The following is a 6080-nucleotide window of genomic DNA, read 5'->3' as shown; positions in this document are numbered from 1 at the left end:
CGTTCGTTGTCACGTTCGGCGTCACGTTCTGTGTCACATTCGGTGTCACGTTCCGTGTCACGTTCGTTGTCACGTTCGGCGTCACGTTCTGTGTCACATTCGGCGTCACGTTCTGTGTCACATTCGGTGTCACGTTCCGTGTCACGTTCTGCGTCACGTTCAGACTCACGTTCGGATCTTTAAGCTGTTACTTGGTGTCATAAGGATAAGCTTCCGAACTGCACTTCCCTTCCTCCTCTTCCTCTTTCTCTTCTTCTCTTCCTCTTTCTCCTCCTCCTCTTCCTCTTTCGCCTCTTCCTCTTTGTCTTCCTTCTCTTCCTCCTCTTTTTCTTCCACTTCCTCTTTCTCTTCCTCCTCTCCCTCTTTCTCTTCCTCCTCTTCCTCTCTCTCTTCCTCCTCTTCCTCTTTCTCTTCCTCCTCTTCCTACTCCTCCTCTTTCTCTTTCTTTTCTTCTTTCTCTTCCTCTTTCTATTCCTCCTCTTCCTCTTTCTCTTCCTCCTCTTCCTGCTCCTCCTCTTTCTCTTTCTTTTCCTCTTTCTCTTCCTCCTCTTCCTCTTTCTCTTCCTCCTCTTCCTGCTCCTCCTCTTTCTCTTTCTTTTCCTCTTTCTCTTCCTCCTCTTCCTCTTTCTATTCCTCCTCTTTCTCTTACTCTTTCTCTTCCTCCTCTTCCTCTCTCTTCCTCCTCTTTCTCCTTATTTTCGACTCCTCCTTGGTCCTACAGGTCATCTTTCAATCCCACGAGATTTTCTGAACGTTTTCATGTTTTGATGATCTATTTCCTTTGTTTCTATAACCATTTATTCAACTTCCATATCTATGTACTTTACTTATCTATTTATTTTATTCCTATTTTCATGCATTTAATTTATTTTTATTTTTTTAATATTTTCCGTCTTCATTTACTTTTTGTCTGTCTGTGACTAATCTGCTTACTCCTGTATCTTATATGACTGTCTGTCTGTTTCCTTCTGTTTATTTATGTCTTTTTATACGTCGGCTTGTCTATATGTCTTTTCATTGTGTGAATACATGCCTATCAGACTGCTTGCATGTCTAACTACACGTCTATGTATTTTCCTTTTGTGAATATATCTATTTGCCTTTCTTTGTGTGCGTCTATCTCTCTGTGCCTGTCTGTCTGTCTGTTAACGCCTTTCTTTGTCTGGCTGTCTGCATCTTTCTGTCCGTTTCTTCCTTTCTCCCCTCTCTGCTTCTGTCATTTTTTGTCCATTTTCTCTCGCCGCAATCCCGTTTTCTGTCAGCCAAACCCCTTCACGGTGGCGTTAGCTCGTTTGTCGTTTTCTTTCATGACCTGCTCTCTCTCTCTCCCCCCTCTCTTTCTCTCTATGTCTCACTCCCTCGTTCTCCTATGCCTCTCTCTCTCTCTTTTGTCTCTATTTTATGTCTCTCTCTATTTTGTCTCTCTTTTATGTCTCTTTTATGTATCCCCTCATCTCTCTCTCTCTGTGTCTCTGTCTGTCTGTCTGTCTGTCTGTCTGTCTCTCTCTCTCTCCCCCTATCTTTCCCTCTCTTTCTCCCTCTCTCTATCTCTTTTTCTTTCGTCCCGTTTCTCTCTATCTCCCATATTCTTCTTATCTCAACCAGACTTTCTCTATGCACGTCCTTTGAGATAACGGACCTAAGATGCTCCTTCGTCTTTTCTATTTCCTCTTCAGTTATCTCTTCTTGTTTGCCTCTTTTCTCTGTTTTCTCATGCATGTCCTCTCTTATCTCTTACTCCTGGTAGTTACATTTCGCTCATTGTCTATCTTGTTCCTCTTTGTATTTTCTTCCTCTAGGTATCCATCTAAATTGCTTATTTTCATGTCCTCTTACTTGGATGTCTAGATTCAGAGTATAATTATTCGAATTGTAATTATTATTTGATTTATTCTAGCAATCTTTCAAATCTTGTTTCTTTTTTTTCGGCTTAAATATCTTTGGTGTGTATCTGTGATTTTCTTAGAATATTTTTATTTCATTTATTTACTTATTTACTTAGTCATTTATTTATTTGTTTGCATATATATTTTAGCTTAGTGCGTCTATATTCTTCCTCTGTATTTCTTTCAAGTACACACACATACACACACACACACACACACACACACACACACACACACACACACACACACACACACACACACACTCACTCACTCACTCAATGGCACGGTTGGTAGAGTTCCCGGCTGCCACTGTGGAGGTCCAGGTTCGAATCCCGCCCAGGGATGAAGTAATTTCAGTATCGCTACACTGCGCGGTTTTACTCCAACTCTCGTGGGCGGGGAGTTCGGGGAGTGTGTGCGTGTAAGGTCACAGCATTATACATCGGTCATATATGAGCTCTGAGTTCTCTTCCGGTAGAGTAATAACTGTCGATCACGTGTCCAACAGGTGATCCAAGACCGTGGTGAATCACACACACACACACACACACACACACACACACACACACACACACACACACACACACACACACACACACACACACACACAAACACACGCACGCACACACAGACACACACACACACACACACACACACACACACACACACACACACACACGCACGCACGCACGCATACACACATATACACACACACACACACGCGCGCGCGCGCATCGTCATCCCTCCTGTCTACTACCTTCCCAATCTATACCACTTCTATGTCCCCATCTCTTACTGTCCTTACGGATAGAAACGCTAGTTTCTGCCGACACAACACTTGCATGGGCGTGGTGTACATGTACATGTATGCGCGTATGTATGTATGAATTATAATCCATGTTCTGAGTTTGTGGTCTTTATTAGGATCTGAACACGGGACATGGACAAGAGTAGCCCAGCAGGTACCCTCTCTCCATGCTCAAAACACCCCAAAACAAAGAAACTATGGCATCTTACAGGTTCTCCGAGAATTGAAAAAAACTTGTAGCTGGTTAATCTCACAGAGAAATGAATTATAATTAATAATTCCTATGAGTTGATAAGATTTGGTCCAAATCGTATCTTGGCCCTCTGGCGAGCCCGGTGAGAAGCTATAAAGACGCAAAGTCGGTCTCTCTCTTCTTCTCACAAACCGAAGATTATTAGGTTGACCCAGAGTTTGGAGATTAAGGGCAATTAACTGGTTTGGTCCTGAAATGAGGTTACTTGCTGTGCATTGGTCAATGTTCGATTTGTCTTTTCTGACACAAACACAAACACAAACACAAACACACATTACAAGATGATGCTTCAACAGAAACGGATAAAAGTTTCTAAACCTATAGAATACATGTCCCATCTTTAACAATTATATAATGTAAGTATTCAGTGTTCTAGATATATATTTACAACCATCATCTAACACATACATATGCATACATACATATACACAAACATACATACATAATAACATACAAGCATACATACATGCATTACACACAAACACAATTAAAATTCTCTTTCCTACTTTTTTCTCATCACCATTTTCTCCTTCATTTTCTCAAAACTTCTAGCAAATTTCTCCTCTTACGTGATTCTCCTCACTGTTTCTCCTTTCTTATCTTTCCTTTGTTTCCAGCCTTAATCTTCCTTCTGACTTTTTTTTTTTTTTTTTTTTTTTTTTTTTTTTACATTTCCTATTTTTTGCTACAGACAAGTTGTCCATTTTGAACATCTCACCACTTCATCTTTTGGCCCTGATGACTCTCTTTATAAATTCTGTTCTGGCTAATGTCAGACGATCCTATTCAGTTTAGTGCAGGACCCGATACAGTTGGTGACCTTACATTCTCTTCGCTTTGATGTTTCCAATCTTTATCACTTCTCTTTTTTCTCTCTTTCCAATTTATTTATCCTATTCTACCTCTCCTCTTCTCAATTTAGTCTTCTCTCCTCTCTTTTCACCTTCTCTCTTTGTTGGTCTTTTGTCCTCTCCTCTTCCCTCTCTTTTTTGGTCTATTGTTCTCTCTTCTTCTCTCTTTGTGAGTCTATTGTACTCTCTTCTTTCTTTGTGGGTCTATTCCCATTTCTTCTTCTCTCTTTGTGGGTCTATTGTACTCTCTTCTTTCTTTGTGGGTCTATTCCCATTTCTTCTTCTCTCTTTGTGGGTCTATTGTACTCTCTTCTTTCTTTGTGGGTCTATTCCCATTTCTTCTTCTCTCTTTGTGGGTCTATTGTTCTCTCTTCTTCTCTCTTTGTTGGTCTATTGTCCTCTTCTCTTTGTTGGTCTATTGTCCTCTCCTCTTTGTTGGTCTATTGTCCTCTCTTCTTTGTTGGTCTCTTGTCCTCTCCTCTGGTCTATTGTCCTCTCCTCTGGTCTATTGTCCTCTCCTCTTCTCTCTTTTTTCTTTTGGTCTATTGTACTCTCTTCTCTCTTTGTGGGTCTATTGTACTCTCTTCTCTTTTTGTTGGTCTATCAACCTCTCCTCTTAGTTAGTCTATTATCCTCTCCTCTCCATTTTGTTAGTTTATTGTTCTCTCCTCTTTGTTGGTCTGTTGTCCTCTTCTTCCTTCATACAAGTCTTTCCATATTCTTCCACACAATGCTCTCCTTTTATTGACTTTTTCCCTTTCTCCGCATTTTATCGTCAGTTTTCTTAATTCTTATATTGATCCAATGTCGTCTATTCTTTCTCTCTCTTCCTCTCCCTCTCTCTCTCTCTCTCTCTCTCTCTCTTTCTCTCTCTCTTTCTCTCTCTCTCTCTCTCTCTCTCTCTCTCTCTCTCTCCCTCCCTCCCTCCCTCTCTCTCTCTCTCTCTCTCTCTCTCTCTCTCTCTCTCTCTCTCTCTCTCTCTCTCTCTCTCTCTCTCTCTCTCTCTCTCTCTCTCTCTCTCTCTCTCTCTCTCCAATTCTATTCAACTACAGTTCACTGCACGTTTTCATTTATTTTCGTTTCCCACTGCAATTTAGCCGTTTTCTTCTTTATTTCCATCTTTGCTCTCTCACTTGCCTCTTCTTCCTTCTTCCCATACTCTTTCGCTCACTATCCTCTCCACACGTCCATTCCTAGCGTTGCTCTCTGAGTTATCATTTAATTCGTTTCTTTTAGCCTTATTCTTTCTTCTCTCTCATGCTATCGCTTTCCTTTCTTCCCTCGTTTCGTTCCCTTCTCGTACACATTTATCTTTTCTTTTTCTTGTATCCCCCCACTTCCGTTAGGTTCTTGCTTCACGGATAATTGACCTGAGTTCAAATCCCTGTAGCAAAAACAAGCATGGGCATTGGCACTAGGGACTCGTACGTAAGCACAACGTATGTAAGAGTCCTGTCAGGTTCGGTTAATGCCTTGAAAAGGCATCATAAACGTTAAGAGTCAGTTCAATGTGTTCCTACTATATGCACACACCATTTCTTGTGTGGTGGAGGAGAACATTCTCCCTAGAGTCTAGGCCCTAGGGTCGCTCCTTATAGTTCCCCCACCTAAGGGGGGGTTACCTGCGAAACTGTGTTACCGTATGGAAATCCAAAAGTGTGTAACACAAATGCGTTGTACTTCAGTCTTGCCTGTATATATATAAAGGCTACCAGTGATTGTCACTTGCCCCGGCTTTCGAGCACAACATTATCCTTAGCTTGGGCCATGTGTGAGCTCTCATCCGGGAGGGTAATAGCTGTCGGTCACGAGCCCAGTATGTGATCCAGGACTATGGTGAGCCACAATTGGAGGTGAAAGCAGCTCCCTTTTTCTGATTCAGTTTTCCTTTTTTTTTGTCTTTTCTTTTTTCCTTCTTTATTCCTATTTCTTTTTTAATTTCTCTTTTGCTCGCTCTTCCATTTTCTTCAACGTTTTTGTCCCTAAACCTCATTTCTCACTAACTTTTTCTTATTTCTTCATAACTTTCCTCAACGTTTTTTTGTTTTCTTCAACTTCTCTACATCTCTGGTCTTATGTCGCTCAGAAATCGTGACACACACACGTCCGTGAGCCTCACTGGTGTTGTCTAGCTCTGGAAAGAACCTAAAAAACTATTCTAACCTTAAAATATACCTGTCAAAAAGCTCATTTTACTTTGTCCCACTCACGTCGGTCGCACGTTGAAATGTAATTTGGCCAGAACTTAATTTCGTGGTTTGGAATTTCCTCGAGTTCATAAA

This window comes from Oratosquilla oratoria, chromosome 37, assembly GCF_046742065.1.
Source record: "Oratosquilla oratoria isolate Oo_2021 chromosome 37, ASM4674206v1, whole genome shotgun sequence".
Lineage (NCBI taxonomy): Eukaryota > Metazoa > Arthropoda > Malacostraca > Stomatopoda > Squillidae > Oratosquilla > Oratosquilla oratoria.
The sequence above is the reverse complement of the archived record's forward strand: the minus strand, read 5'-3'. Positions refer to the sequence as shown.